The sequence below is a fragment of the Meriones unguiculatus genome (assembly GCF_030254825.1).
Source record: "Meriones unguiculatus strain TT.TT164.6M chromosome X unlocalized genomic scaffold, Bangor_MerUng_6.1 ChrX_unordered_Scaffold_31, whole genome shotgun sequence".
Taxonomy (NCBI): domain Eukaryota; kingdom Metazoa; phylum Chordata; class Mammalia; order Rodentia; family Muridae; genus Meriones; species Meriones unguiculatus.
In genome coordinates this window covers 2,214,191-2,230,785 of record NW_026843707.1, presented here as the reverse complement: position 1 = coordinate 2,230,785, position 16,595 = coordinate 2,214,191, and the positions used below count along the sequence as shown (strand labels likewise).

Genomic DNA, 16,595 nt, shown 5'->3' with positions numbered 1-16,595 from the left:
TTGTATCTGTTCAGGCTTCTTTCTTCCCTGGATTCTGACTTCTACAGTGCTCATGGGAAGAGAATTCTTGGAGGCATTACGAGATGGATAGACTTCTAGAGCTAACTCCCCAGACACATGCTACCATGAAGAAGGAAAATAGTCATGTGGCATCCAGAGCTGCTTCTGGTAAGATATATTGGCAAACTAAGGCATTTGCCCAGCTTGGTTTCCTCATTGAAAGGTGACAGCTAAGTTGGCTGAAGAGGACAGCTGATGCACTGTGGCCACAAGCAGTAAGATGAAGTTGAACCTCCTTAGTCACTGTCTCACTGGTCTCCATGATGGGGCAGAAGGTGTCTCTCACTTCCTGACACATTCATATGAGTTCAAGGACAAAGAGTTTTAGAGGAACTGCTCTGTCTAATGCTGAACATGCATTCAAAACAGCCTCTAGTGAGCTTCTGCTAGTTCTATGCATATTTCCAATGTCAAATATGGGTGGGTGGCATCATTATATATATAATCAGGCACCATCTTCCTTGTTAACTCTGCATTTTTCTGGGCATGCTATTTCTTAGAATGATGCTCAAAGAAAGCAATATGGAAGACCAGTCTACTCTCACCCTTTTCCTTCAGGATTGAAAATACCAGGGAAGCCAGTATTCTATAAAACTATACTAATATTATTAGAAATTACAGTATCATATGTAGAAAATGCTAAGGATCACACTACAAAGAAATATGAGAAGGTGTGGGTCTGGAAATTTTGAGTCAGACTTTCATTACAAAGACACATCTGCCAAAGTTAAGTCATCTCTCCCAATGTGTACTCCTTTTTGCTTTCACCAGTACTTTCTCATAGACCTGTGTGTATTCCTCCAGAGTAACTGACCTTACACATCTCTTTTCTCTATCATCAATTTCTTGTCTGAATCCCACCATCAATCTGGACTACCAATGTGCCCACATACTCAGTCTTCACTCCTGCATTACAAATGTTATTTCTAGTCATTATTAAGCCCAGCTTAAAATTATTAATACTGAATCAGATAAACACAAGGAGCTATGCTCTGTCCCATGATATTATATTCTCTCTCTCTCTCTCTCTCTCTCTCTCTCTCTCTCTCACACACACACACACACACTGGCTATAGCTTATGGAACAAGATATTGAATTTTTAATCCAAAGACAACTTAATTGCAGGCTGTACAGTAGTCTATACACAACCTTTTACTTTCTGAAATCTGAATAAAGAAATGTAGAATTATAGGGCACCCAAGGTTACCTGAAGAAATCCTGAATCAAAAGATAAAGATGGGAGAGGGAGGAAAGAGAGAGAGCAAAAGGAGAGAGAGAATGAACAAATTAAAGAAAGAAAAAGATAGAAATAGGGAAAGAAAGAAAGAAAAGAAAGAAGGAAGGAAGGAAGGAAGGAAGGAAGGAAGGAAGGAAGGAAGGAAAGAAGGAAGGAATTAGTCAGACTCCAAATGGAACTGACAACAGTAGAGAGGTAAAGTCATGTCATACTAGCTCCACACACAAGCCACAGTTATGGCAAAGAAGAAACTGAGTAAGGAGCAGTCATGGTATAGTATGGAGAAGTCACCTGAGAAGGTAAAGGCACATTTCAGGAAAATGCATATGTCCCTTGATGTTAAGGTGCATGGTCCCAAACAGTAGGTTTTTCATTACAGCTGAGATACAAGTACCCACATCTTATCATTTTCCCTCTTCCTTGTCAGCTCTCGATGCTCTTCACAGCTGCCCACCCACCTCTTTTATCTCATGCAGATGCTATTATATTCCAAGGGCTATGCACTAATAACTTATCACAAGTTGTTAATATCATTGGGTAAAATATGATTCAAGCACATATCAGCTATCAAAACACAGCATCAGCATACACTGTAGAGTGCTGTGATCCCTTTGGTGTCTAGAAACTCTGGCTATCTATTGTTACCTAGCTTCATGGGGGAGTACCTCACCACATTCTACACTGGGAAAAGATGAAACTTTGAATTTTGAAGTATGGTTTCTACTAAATGTGTGTAGCTTTCACTCACCACAGGCTTTAAAAGTCTGAAGTTGGAACTTTGTAAGTCAATGACCATCTCTGTTTTGGTCTTTGAGCAAATATATGCTCACCAATGTAAATGCTGTTAGATACATACTCCTACCTGAAGAGCTGAGCACATGGTCCTGGGTTTTATCCTGGCGAAATTATTATATCCACATCAAAGTCTGGAGAATCCCATCCTAACGCATAACCAATTGCAATAACAGTGTCCTCCCAGACACATAAAGCATGACAGAGAGATTTTTTTTAAGGACTTAAATTGTTTAATAAAAAAGTTAAAGTTAATGAGCTCATGTACACTTACTATGTATAATTTTTTTATGAAATGTGTATTACTTATCAAAAAAGCAAGGGCTAAAACAAAAAGAATTAACTTGGAGACGTCCTTAAACCTTCAGAATACCAATGTAATACTTTACATCTGCCCCAATATTTTAAGATTTCTGAGGTCATTTCTGCAGTGTGATAACAAGTTTTGACATTGAGTTGCCAATGTGAAGCTTCTTTTTATGTAATTAAGTGCATTTATTTATTTTTATTGATTGATTTATTGCTTGCTTGCTTTATTTGCATTGCTAGGAAGTTGGTTGCAAGTCTTTTTTTTTAAACTTTTATTAATTACACTTTATTCATTTTGTATCCCCCCATAAGCCCCTCCCTCCTCCCCTCCCGGTCCCACCCTCCCCCCTCCTTTCTGCATGCATGCTCCTCCCCATGTCAACTGATTGGGGAGGTCCTCCTCTCCTTCTTTCTGATCTTAGTCTATCAGTTCTCATCAGAAGTGGCTGCATTGTCAGTGTTCTAGGTTATCTCCATGAATAGTCCTTGGTTGGAGTATGAGTCTCTGGGAAGTTCACTGTGTTCAAATTTTTTTGTTCTGTTGCTCTCCTTGTGGAGTTCCTGTCCTCTCCAGCTCTTACTATTTCCCACTTCTTACATAAAATTCCATTCACTCTGCCTGTCAGTTGGCCATCAGGCTCAGCATCTGCTTTCACAGTCTGCATGGCAGAGGCTTTCAGAGGCCCTCTGTGGCAGGTTCCGAGGTTGTTTCCTGTTTTCTTCTTCTGGCTTTCAGAGGCCCTCTGTAGCAGGTTCCTAGGTTGTTTCCTGTTTTCTTTTTCTTCTGATGTCCATCCTCTTTGCCTTTCAGGATGGGGATTGAACATTTTAGTTAGGGTCCTCTCTTTTGCTCAGTATGTTTACATGTACAGATTTTAGTGGGTTTATTCTATGTTGTATGTTTATATGAGTGAGTATATACCGTGTGGTTGCAAGTCTTAGGAATGCTAAGGAATGAACTGAGCTGTATTCCTGTTCTGTGCCAGGACCTTTGTCTCTGTCAAGTACTAGTCTAGCACAGGATTTTGATTATTCTGTCCTATATGGTGATCCTAGTTTTGATGAAACTCAGCCATGAAGATCCTGACAATACATAAAGCCACCTAAACCTGATACAGGCTTGTCCTCATTATGACATAAATGTCATGGCACACAGATTTCTTACACTTACTTTATGCTCAAATTCTGGTTTCTGTAACTGAGTAAACATATTGAGTTGTCCTCAATATGTAGGTTAGGAGCCTTTGGGAGCTACAGAGATCACCTGAGATGATTAGAGAATAGATATTTACATTATGATTCATAAGAGTAGCAAAACTATACTCATGCAGTAGCAAAAATAATAACTTTGTGGTTGGGGGTCACCAAAACATGAGGAACTGTATTAAAGGGTCACAGCATTAGGAAGGTAAAGAACCACTTGTGTAAGGGGTGTGGAAGCATGATACTTTTTGATTCCATTTTGTTCCCTGGTGATAGCCATCTCAGATGACTAACAACAATGGTGTCAGAAGAAACCTAACTGCTTCTGTTAGCATCAGACTATCATTCTTTCTAAAGATACAACTTTGTGTTCTTTAGATTATGGTGTGTCTATGGTACAGATGATATCTGTATGGTACAGACAATGTTGTATGTCTGTGGTACAGACAATATCATGCATCTGTGTAACAGATAATTTTATGTCTGTGATACAGGTGGAATTATCTTTATAGTGAATTGCCAGATGAAAGATTCCTGGATGTTATGTGATTTTGAAAAACACAGAGAGAGGAAATTCCAAATGATACTGGTTTTAACTTTAAAACTATAAAGATGGGCCTTATTTCATAGAGGATTTGTGAAAGCTGGGATCAACAAGATAATGATAAGGTGTTATCTCATTGTGCTTTTCATTAAAAAAAATCACTTGGGATTTAAATCTATACTCCAACCAAGTACCATGCATGGAGATAACCAAGAACCCCTGCACAGATGTAGCCTATGACAGTTCAGTGTCCAAGTGGGTTCCATAGTAATGGGAAGAGGGACTGCTTCTGACATGAACTGATTGGCCTGCTCTTTGAGCACCTCCCCTTGAGTGGGGAGCAGCCTTACCGGGCCACAGAGGAAGACAATGCAGCCACTCCTGATGAGACTTAACAGACTAGGATCAAAAGGAAGAAAAATAAATCCTCCCCTACCAGTGGACTTGGGGAGGGGTATGTGTGTTGAAGGGGGAGGAAGGGAGGGATTGGGAGGGGAGGAGGGAGGGAACTAGAGGGGGGATACAAAATAAATAAAGTGTAATTAAAAATAAAATAAAATTAAAATTAAAAACTAAGAATGAAGATGTTGTTCATGATAAAATAATTCTTGGCCATGTTTACAATTTCATGGCAGGTGTTATCTTGAGTACTTGACTCTGAATCTACTCTGGATTGATTGGGACGGATTAAATGGAAAAGAGAAACAATGTGACAGAATTTGTCCTATTTGGTCTCATTCAGAATCCTGCTGGGAGAAAAGCATTTTTTGTCATGTTTTTACTTATCTACATTGTAACAATGGTGGGAAACCTGCTAATTGTGGTGACAGTGATTGCCAGTCCTTCCCTGGTCTCCTCAGTGTACTTCTTCTCTGCCTGTTTGTCACTCACAGATGCTATTTGTTCCACTGCCTTCTCACCCATGTTGCTTATGGACTTAATTTGCAACAGAAGAACAATTTCAGTTTCAGCTTGCATAGGCCAGTTATTTGTAGTGAACTTATTTGTTGGTGCTGTGGTCTTCTTTCTGGTATTTGTGGCTTCTGGTTACTAAGTAGCTATCTGTAAACCTGTGCATTTTATGTCTATCATGAATAGCCAGGTTTGTATTCTCCTGTTGGTGGTAGCCTGTGCTGGAGGTTTTGCCCAGCAAAACCTTGGTTTAAGTTATCTTTGTTTACAAAGTCCCCTTTTCTGGCCCCAATATTATTGATCACTTTATCTGTAACTTGTACTCATTACTGGGCTTAGCGTGTACTGACACTTACTTAATTGGCTTCACTGTGGTTTCCAGTGGTGGAGCAATTTGTATGATCTTCTCTATCCTTCTCCTAGTCTCCTATGGGATAATTCTAAACTCTTTTAAGACTCATAGTGAGGAAAGTGTTAGGAATCATGCAGCTGTGAAGGTTATATGACAGGTTCACAAATCACACCACGAGACTGGTTCCACGTGGGAGGTTTATTAGGGGAAGGTAAAGGGGGTGGCAGAGAGACAAGGCAGAAGAGAAAGAGAGAGAGGAGGGGCTCCAGGAGTTCTCTTATAAGGTGACCCAGGGCATGCGCAGGTAGTTCCAGGTGATCAGCGGGTGGTCTTCTTGGTGGCTTCACAAATGCCTGATAACCAGTTTGTCAGGTCCCTTGGGGATGGCCATAGAGATGCCTCCTTACTGATCCCAACATTTCTCCTTTTTTGTTTTGTTAAAAAGTGAGGAGTCATGGCTAATGCCCCGGTGGTAGCTCCAACAGCTGCCAATGAGATGGTAGTAACAATGGTGGCTGTAGTTCCAAGATCCCTTTTCTGTCTGAAGAGAGTCATAGCGTGAGGGGCATCAACGGGCACAGGCACGCAGTGAGGCATGCGAGTAACCAGGGCATACCTAAATTTACTAGCATTCCAGCATTGGGCAAAAAAGCAAGTATCATTACCACAATTACTTGGCTCTATCTGGCTAATAATGAATAAAAATGGGGGATATAGACAAACAGGTGTGGGCTTATAGGAAATATTATGAGAAGCCTTAACCCCCTCGTTGGAACATCCTGCGTCAGTTCTAGAACTAGCAGTGGTGGTGTCCGAGGTCTGAGTAGGTTCAGGAGACCATTGCCCCCAGGGGCGAGACATGCTCCATGCCAATTGACTAACTCCATGTTTTCCTCCACTTTTGAAAGTCATTTAAGGTTCTTAAATTATTTTTTCCCTTTTTTAAAAATTTTTCATCAATTACACTTTATTCATTCTGCATCCCCCCATAAGCCCCTCCCTCCTCCCCTCCCAATCCCACCCTCCCTCCTCCCTCTGCTTGCATGCCACTCCCCAAGTCCACTAATAGGGGAGATTCTCCTCTCCTTTCTGATCTTAGTCTGTCAGTTCACATCAAAAGTGGCTGCATTGTCCTCTACTATGGCCTGGTAAGGCTGCTCCCCCCCCCCCCCAGAGGGAGGTGATCAAAGAGCAGGCCAATCAGATTATGTCAGAGGCAGTCCCTCTTCACATTACTATGTAACCCAATTGGACTCTGAACTGCCCTGGGCTACATCTGTGCAGGGGTTCTGGGTTATCTCCATGAATAGTCCTTGGTTGGAGTATGAGTCTCTGGGAAGTTCCCTGTGTTCAAATTTTCTTGTTCTGTTGCTCTCCTTGTGGAGACCCTGTCCTCTCCAGCTCTTACTATTTCCAGTTCTTACCTATAATTCCATTCACTCTGCCCAACAGTTGCCCATCAGGCTCAGCATCTGCTTTGATAGTCTGAAGGGCAGAGGCTTTCAGAGGCCCTCTGTGGTAGACTGCTCAGACCCTGAACAATCATTTAGCCAATGTAGCTCATGCCTTACTTGTACATAAAGGAATTAATGCTCAACTAAAAGGAAGCTTGATGGCGTTCAATCAGAGGATTGACCTCGTGCAGGAGCAAATTGATACCCTATGGCAAATCGCTCAACTTGGCTGTCAATGAAAATATGCTGGACTTTGAGTCACTAGCATATAACATGAGAATTTTTCCTGTGCTGCAAATCTGTCTAAACAATTGTTGAGCTATATTTTAGGTAATTGGACTGGAGAATTCGATACTACGATGGAGCAGCTGAGAGTGGCCATTGTCACAATAAATTCTACCAGAGTGGATGCAGGACTAGCCACAGGATTATCATCATGGATTGCTGCAGCCATGAATCATCTGAAGGAATGGGAGGGCATGGGAGCGTTAGCAGGCCTTCTGGTGTTGGTCTCCTTGGTTTGCCTGTGGTATATATGCAAGATTAGAGTCTCACAACAGTGTGATGCAGCCATGATCATTCAGGCCTTTACAGCCATTGAAGCAGGACATTCTCTCCAAGCATGTTTGGATACCATAAAAAGCTAAAATGTTACGCTCAGGATGCGAGGCTAAGCACTGCACTCAGGGTCAGCCGCTTTGGACCCAGAGAAGAGCATGTCTGGATGCATGCGGGTTGATGCCCCAGGTCCCGCCTCTGAGAAAAAGGTATCAGAGGGGTCTGATGCTCTTTGGGTGGATGACACCTAAATGAACATCGGTACAAAGTCCCACTTTATTTCTAATATCAGAGATCAGACCTCTACTCTTGCCTGATGCGTCTAAAACAAAAACGGGGAACCGTAGAGAGCTGCGGAATGCTATGCCTTAAAGATGGAGCTGGTTTCTGCCTTCTACCTTCCCGATGGTGAGTGCTCTCGGTCACAAACAACTCCACATTTGGCTAAGGCTGAGGATCTGGCTTGCTTCCATGTATGTGGACCTATCTGCATTGCCCCCGTGGCACGCCTGGGTTGGCTACCCAGAGGCTATTTAAGCTGTGGGCTGGCTTTCCCCAGGGTCCGAGGATTGTTCAAGGTTCCTGAATAAACTGCATTGAAAAAATAAAAAAATAAAAAAAATAAAAAAAATAAAGTGAGGAGTCAGGAAGGGATGATGGCGGCGGGGGAAGGGCACACGGACGACTTTTGCTCTTCAAGCTACTTCCTGCTGATTAGGGGCATTATCCTTCTTGGGGTACAGCTGCTCCCCACCCATCGTTGTCATAGTCATTTGGCTCTGTAGGCAGAGGTTGATAATCCTGTAGGAGTAACTGATAATGGTTTAGTTAGAGGCTTTTTGCATTTGTTGTTGGAAGAATGTAGAGAGGAAGTTAATTAAGCAAGGTGCAAAAAGCAAAAGCAGAAAGACTAGCATGAGAGGTGAGACAAGGGGATGAATCCATTTCCATATAGGATTCTGAAAGGCCCAAGAGCTAGAGGCCTCCAGCTTTTCCTTTCGTTTTTGTAAATCTGTCTGGAGTTGTTGGATCTTATCCTTTACTATACCCGACTGGTTGACATAAAAACCACATTCTTCCAGAAGGAAGAGGCAAAGGCTACCTTCTTTAGCTGTGAGGAGATGCAATCCACATCGGTTTTGAATTACTACTGCTGCCAGCAAGTCAATCTGTCCTTGGAGGATTAGTATTGTCTGAGCCAATTTTTGAAGGTCCTGGATGAACTGGGAAGAAAGCTGATAATACAAAGTTAGTGAGGTGGCTAGTCCTGCTGTTCTGGTCCCTAGGGCTGCCGTGATTCCTGCAGCAGCCAGCAGGGGTAGGATTTGAATTGCCCTCTTCTTCTGCTGGGTGGCTTTTGAGTCCACAACCGGGATTGGTAGGGGCTCTCTTTCGTATGTCACCCCCAGCTCAGGAAAGAGGAGTACCAAAGTGCAAACTCCTGACCAACGAGCAAGCAGATGATGGTAGAGCTGAGTGCCACAAATAATAGAGATATTATTAGCAGTAGGGCATTGGGGTTGAGATGAGGTTTCAAGGATTATAGTTTTATTACAGTCTAAGGAACTTAGCATTCCTACAGAGTGTGTTCCACATGCCTTGAAACAGCTTTCCATGCCAAAGATGTTGATATGAAAAAGGTAGGGGGTTGTGGCAACATCAGAGTCAGGGCAGTTAGTAAATAATGAAGTGATGTTACTTGACAGAGTCACTGCAGAGGCTGTCAGCAGTACCTCTGAATTGGTCCCCTGTGGTACACACAGCCAGCAAGTTTTAAAATGGCACGGTTGGGTCACATTGAGGAGCTTGTAGGCCGAGGTCAGAATCTGAAGTAGAAGATGAAATGACAGGTTTGTGTTATTCATCAAAGGGGATGTTAGAGAGGTAATGACCTTAGAGGAGTGTTTATTTTTTCTACTTCTCCAATTCCCAGATTTTGGGTAATTGGGACATATTTTCTCTGGATATGGATAGTACTTATCGGTAGATCAGGTGTGTAGAGGCGGTAGAGTTTTCCAAAGATGCCTGCTTCCCATTTGACATCCCACGGGTCTTGGATGTATAAGTAGAGGGTCTTTTTATACAGGTGAAGGAGCTTCTTCTGTGCTGGTGAGTGGATTTGGCAAGACCAGTATGGGCAGCCTCCATACCTGTCTGGCCATTTTTTTGCAATAATCCTTTGTTTGATCAAAGAGAAAGCAGACAAAAATTATATCAAATAGAGCAGAGGGATAGAAATGGGGGTGATAGCTATTTCAATTGGCTTCTGACAGCCTCCCATAGAACAATTTGCCGACCCTATTTCGAGAGGTTGTTTATTATCAATGATGGTTTCTTGAACCTCAAATCTCCATACGTAGGGATTACCTTTAACATAAATATGCAAGAGGGAGAAGAGGAAAAATACATATCCAATCCAGTAGGGTTGAACACCACTTCTGTGGTGAGGCCTCATTCTTCTGGAACTGGAGACAGGGTGGTTGATCTTGGAATCTTTTGGAGCTTGAAGGAGCAAGGTCCTGTTGGAGTTGATATGTAGGACAGGAATTATCTTGAGCAGAGGGGGTGAAAGGCTTAAGGTGGGATAGATGAATCCATTGAGGAAAGCCCTGAAGTTTAGCGGCTGTGGAGGTCACAAGAATCACCTTGAAAGGGCCCTGACAATTAGGAGAAAGAGTTGGGGAACTTTGATTTGGAGGGGAAAGACCTGGTCCCCCATGTTAATAGGAGATGGACAGGAGTTAGTGTGTGGTCATGGTAAATAGTGGTCAGTAAAGACCCATAGAAGGGAATGGAGATGACAGAGTAAGGGAGTAAGTAGGTGGTCAGGGAGAGGAGAGGATTTAGCTGAAAGACCAGGAGTTAGGACCAGTCTCCCATACATGAGCTCAAAAGGTGAAATAGAGTTTTTTGGGGGGAGAGCTCGCAGCATGAAAAGAGCCAATGGGAGTTTTAACCAATCAAGGTGAAGCTCTTGTGTTCTTTAGGGATTGATTAGTTCATTCTATCTTTCCTGAAGACTGGGGACGGTATGGGATATGAAAATACCAAGGAATGTTAAGGGCTTTAGATAAGGTTTGGGAAATCTGAGAAGTGAATTCAGGGCCACTATCTGACTGAAGGGAGGTAGGAACTCCAAAATGTGGGATAATCTCACTGAAAAGGAGATCAGAAACTCTCTGAGCTCTTTTGTTAGTAGTGGGGAAAGCCTCCACCCATCCCGAGAATGTGTCCACCAAGACCAGGAGGTACTGGACACGTTTGACTGCTGGCATGTGGGTAAAATCAAGTTGCCAGTCAGTCCCAGGGAGAGAGCCTCTAGCCTGTTGGGTAGGGAAATGGGGGCTACGATATCCTGAGTTAGGATCTGAGGTCTGGCAGATCTTACAAGAAGCAGTCTTTAGGAAGCGCAAGTTCTCAGAGGTAGGCTGCAGGTGAGCCCTAATGAAGTTAGAGAAAGCTTGACTGTTAGGACGAAAGAGCTGGTGTAGATAAAGAGGAATCTAGGCCTTTTAGGGCCACAGCCTTAGCTGCCTCGTCAGGCCGGCTATTCCCTTTGGAAACTATGGAATCATCTGTCCGGAGAGACCAGCTGAGCACTATTCCAATGGCTGTGGGAAGGTGGGAGGCTTCTAGTATGGCCATAATTTGGCTTGCATTGGTTACTTATCCCCTCTTTGTTGTAAGCTACCCACGCTCTCTCCAGATGGAAGCATTGGAGAGAAGAATATGAAAAGCATATTTAGAGTCTGTATAGATATTAAGGGATTGTCCCAGGAGTAATTGGAAAGCTGCAGTAAGAGCTATTAGTTTGGCCTGTTGATTGTGGTGTGTGCAGAGAGGGTTTGCGCCTCAACCACCTCAGGATCTGACACTATGGCATAACCTGCTTTTTGAGCTCTCTCGTGTATAAAGGAGCTGCCATCTGTGTACCAGGTATAGGTAGCCTGAGGCAATGTGCCCTCCTGCATGTGTGAGGGGTAGGGCAATAGTTCCTCTAAAGTTTCAGTGCAAGGGTGAGATGGGGAATAGTCAGAGTTAGGTCGAGGAAAAAGGCTTGAAATATTAAGAGTTGGGTGTGGTTGGAAAGTGAGGGTAGAGTCTTCTATTAGTACCACCTGGAGGGAAAGGACCCTGGAAGGAGTTAAAGTTTGTAAGCCTTTGTATGCTAAAAGGTGAGACAGATTGTGAGAAGAGAAGACAGTAATAGGTGACCCGAAAGTCAGTTTTTTTGACTCTCGAATAAGGAGCTCTGCAGCCGCTAGGGCATAAATACAGGGTGCCCATCCCTGGATTGTCAGATCTAATTTTTGATAGATACGCTACAGGTACAAAGGAGGGTCCCAGTTGGTGGCCCAAGGATCTAAGGGTATATCCCTCTTTTTCTGTTACATAGAGGGAGAAGGGACAGGTTAGGTCTGGAAGATGTAAGGCCGGGGCCTCAAGAAGAGCCTGTTGGAACCTACAAAAGTGCGTAGTAACAGGTTTTAGAAGGGGTTCATGCAAAGGGCCTAAGGCTGCCTCATATAAGGGATGGGCAGGAAGGGAAAAGGAGGGGACCCAGGACTGTAAGAAACCGGCCATTCCCAGAAATGATAGGATTTCTTCTTTATTAGAGAGAAGAGACCGTATTAGGTCTTTTCTGTATAGGGTGATGCCCTTGTGGGTTGGGGTTATTGTTAGTCCCAGGTAAGTGACCTCAGAAGTGGATAACTGGACCTTAGAGGGTGAGACCCGATAGCCCCTGCTGGATAGGAAATTTAGAAGAGCAGAAGTGTTAGTTTGGCTAACTTGTAGGGATGGGCTGCAGAGGAGAAGGTCATGTACATACTGTATAAGTTTAGATTTAGGGAGAGATAAGGAGAGTAGATCAGAGGCTAGGGCCTGGCCAAAAAGATGTGGGCTGTCCCGGAATCCCTGGGGTAAAACAGTCCAGGTAAGCTGAGTAGAGACCAGGGTGTCAGGGTCAGTCCAGGTGAAGGCAAAGATATTTTGTGACTGGGTGTCTAAAGGAATAGAGAAAAATGCATCCTTGAGATCCAGAACGGAGAAATGGGACATGCCTGAGGGGATAGTGGAGAGGAGGGTATAAGGGTTAGCTACAACAGGGTGGAGAGGAACGACTGCAGAATTTAGTAGCCGGAGATCTTGAACCAGGCGTTATGTTCCATTGGACTTTTTAACCTCGAGGATGGAGGTGTTAAAAGGAGAGGAAGTGGGGCAGAGAGGATTTTTTCTTAGAAGGTCAGAGATAATAGGCTTAAGTCCCCTAAGAATCTTAAGAGGAAGAGGTTATTGAGCTTGAACAATATACTGGGTGGGGTCCTATAGTTGAATGACTACAGGGGAATGGTGCCAAGCCACAGAGGGGTTTTGGATATCCTAGACTTGCAGGTCCACTTGAGAGGCTGGTGAGGGAAGCGACATGTTAGAACTGGTAGAAACGGCGGCTAGGAGGAGGAAGAGAGAGGGCGCTGGTGAACTTGGGATCAAGCAGATGAGTGGAGTAAAGGAAATAGAGGCTCCTACTTTGGCTAAAAAATCCCTTCCCATTAAGGGAACTGGACAAGCTGGCATTACTAAAAAGGAATGAATCAAGGAAACTCCCCTAAAAATACAATTAAGTGGTGGAGTCTGGCAAGGCTGGCAAGGCTGTTCCCCTACCCCGCCAATAGAGGAACTACAAGGAGAGGTTGGTCCCCAGTACTCCATTAGGACTGAGTAGGTGGCTCTGGTATACACAAGGAAGGAGATGGCTCGCCCTGATATCATGATAATTACCTGTGGCTCCCTGTTAGTGATGACAGGGGTTGGGTCAAGGGAACCTGGGCCCCTTCAGTCATCAGTAGCCAGGCCTAGGATATCGGCCAGAGAGCGATCTGGGAGTGATGCCCCCATATCATTGGAGAAACGATGGCAATCAACACCTTAATATCCCTCTTGGTGGCATTTTGGACATGGCCCCGGTGCTTTCAGGGATTAGGGCAACCCCTGGCCCAGTGATCCTTCTGACCACATTTGAGGCAGGGGCATGGTGGTTTCAGCATGGGACAACTCCGGACCCAATGACTCGTTTGACCACATTTGAAACAGGGATCTGATAGTCTTCATGCCTTAGAAGGCAAGGGAGCCTGGGTAGTGGCCGAGGCTGGTCAGATGGCCTGGGCCAGCATTTGGTATTTTTGTCTGCAAGCTTTTTCATCTCTCCCGTGGAACACCTTAAAGGCCAGTGCTAAGACTTCTGCCTGTGGAGTCAGAGGTCCCTTCTCCAAGGATTTAAGCTTAGCCCTGATGTTGGGGTAACTTTGGGAGAAGAAATAGGTCATCAGGAATTGTCTGCCCTCTGTACTTTTGGGGTCTATATTAGTGTGTTGTAAGAGGGCAGGAATTGAGATGGGTTTTTATTTTTGTCCTGAATGACCCCCCTGGAGCTTTTCATAATTAACTGGCTTAAGGGCAACCTTGAGGAGACCAGCCAGAAGGCAGGTTGCAAACTGATCTCTGGCTAAAATGCCTCCTGGAGTATTGTAATTCCACTGTGGATCCTGGTCGGGTATCGCCTCAGCTCCAACAGGGTGTGAAGTATTCGTTTGTTGAACCTCATCTGCATGCATTCTAGCCTGTTCCCAAACTCACCTGCATTCCTCAGGTAATAGGTTATTGGTATGGATCATGTAAATATCATGGAAGGTGAGACTATAAGATTGAGTGAGATATTGAAATTCCTTAATGAAGGTAGAAGGATTAGAGGTATAGGACCCTAATCTCTTTTCTACTTGAGAAAGTTCAGTTAATGAGAAGGGAACATGCACCCTAATTAAGCTGTCTATACCTGCTACTTCCCTCAAGGGAAAGATAGAGACTGGCTTATGTTGAGTAGAAGTATCAGATTTGTTATAGAGCATGAACGGGTTGTGGGTGGGCTCATAGTTGGGGTGAAAGTTGGTGCCAGAGTGAGGTGACTAGGATAGTCTACCGCTAGAGAAGGGAGTGAGGGTTTTGGAGAAACCAAAGGAAAAGAGGAGGGAGTAGAAGGGAAGGGGGAAGGTACTGGAAGTTGTGAGGATTCCGGAGAAACTGGAGGTTGAGGGCAGCAGGGTGGAGCTTCATCTGCTGGGTCAAAGGTAGAGAACTCCTCAGGTTGAGATTTTATGGTTAGGAGGAGTTGAGTGGGAGAACAGGAAGAACAGAGAGGAGGTTTAAAGCAGAGAAGAAAGAAAGCTTGAATGTAGGGTACCCCCTTCCATTTACCAGATTGCTGACAGTTAATTAAGAAGATCCCGTAAAATATTGGGATTTAACGTGCCATTACAGGCCAATTTGGACCCTTACTTAAAGAGTCTGTAGGCCAACTCTTATTACAGAGGCATATGAGTTTGGAAGTTTTTAACTGAGGTTCCAAGCATAAAGTCTTAAAATTCTCCAGAAGACATCCCAGTGGGGACATTGGAGGGACGGACGACGCCTGGGCATTCCCCATTGGGAGGCAAGGGAGCCAAGGGTGCCGAGGGAGCCTGTGACCTTCCAGAGGCATCCTAAAGGAAGGATGTGCTACCTGATCCAATAGCTCGTCAGCATTTGACCAGGGACGGGGGCGCAATGCCAGGAGGCACGGCTGAGAGCACATGGCTGCCTAGCTGGGTCTTCCCAGGAGTGAGCGAGCGAGCGAGTGAGTGAGAGGGAGAGAAAATAGACCGTGTGTGACTGAGAAAGCTCTCCCAAGGGAAACTGAGGCCCTAATAGAGATGGAGGTCTAGCAATAGGGACCAACTCTAGTCATTAAAGACCATGGTTGGGGGTTTCCCGCTTCAAAGAGAAGTGAGAAAGTGCCAGACTCTCAACGGTCACTCTTCCCTTGCCCAGAGAAACGTTTATGCTGACCAAAAGGAAAACTCAACAATCCCGCCAGTGTGGCATGCCTCGGTAGTGATCTGATAGCCTGAAAGTGGAGATCTCGGGTGGATTTGGAGCAAAATAGGTCTCCAGCAGCCCCGGCAGGGTGCCGGCACCCCCACTCGGTATGCCCACTGGAGGGAACCTATCCCGGCCAAGATGCACCAATGTTAGGAATCGTGCGGCTGTGAATGTTACATGACAGGTTCATAAATCACACCACAAGACTGGTTCCATGTGGGAGGTTTATTAGGGGAAGGGAAAGGGGGTCACAGAGAGACAAGGCAGAAGAGAAAGAGAGAGAGGAGGGGCTCCAGGAGTTCTCTTATAAGGTGACCCAGGGCATGTGCACGTAGTTCCAGGTGATCAGCGGCTGGTCTTCTTGGTGGCTTCACAAATGCCTGATAACCGGTTTGTCAGGTCCCTTGGGGCTGGCTGTAGAGATGACTGCTTACTGATCCAACAGAAAGGAGGCACAATGTCCCGTCCAACTGCAGCTCCCACATCATAGTGGTTGTCCTATGTTTTGTTTTCTGCATTTTCATGTATATTAGAAGTGTATCCAACTTTCCGATTGATAAGTCCCTGATTGTAGTTTACATAGTTATTACCTCCATGTTGAAAACCTTAATACATACTTTGAGAAAATCACAGATAATAAGTTGTATGGAAAAACTTTGCTGTAAAATATTAACTATGGAAAGATTGAGAATGTTTTCTTACTGAACACATAATAATTCCAAAGCTACAAATATTCAATAAACTAAAAAAGGATGATGCAGTATCCCCAGGGAATTCTTTAGGTGTGCTTTGCTTTATGCAAAACCACTGAAGAGTAGAATTAATTTTTCATTGAGATTAGAATTATTCTATAGGTAATTACCTGAAGATAAATAATAAAAGACGAAGATTTTTTTGCACATAATATAGAGTGAAATAACTAAGCTAATTCTGTAGCAATTTTTTAATTTATTTTACATAGGGTATAGAAAATGAGTTTATTCTTTCCTAAGTAGTCAACTAATTGGTATTTCAGAATTCATGATCATCATGAGAAATTAAGGAGAACAATTTCTAGATACATTTTTTTTGGGGGGGAAGGAGGTTTTCTAATATAATTGTTTGTTATTTTATCTGCATGGCTGATTTTTTTTTTTTTTTTTTTTTTTTTTACTGTTCATCATCATCATCATCATCATTATTTACAATTTTTCACTTTGTATTCTGGATGGAGCCCCCTCCCTTATCTCCTCTTGTTCTCACCCTACTGCACTCTTCCT

General features: G+C 43.8%; 1 pseudogene; it reads left to right on the top strand.

Annotated features, from left to right (window-relative positions):
* Positions 1–4,837: 4,837 nt before the first annotated feature.
* Positions 4,838–16,041, top strand: LOC110541932 (olfactory receptor 4A8-like; annotated as a pseudogene).
* Positions 16,042–16,595: the final 554 nt, after the last annotated feature.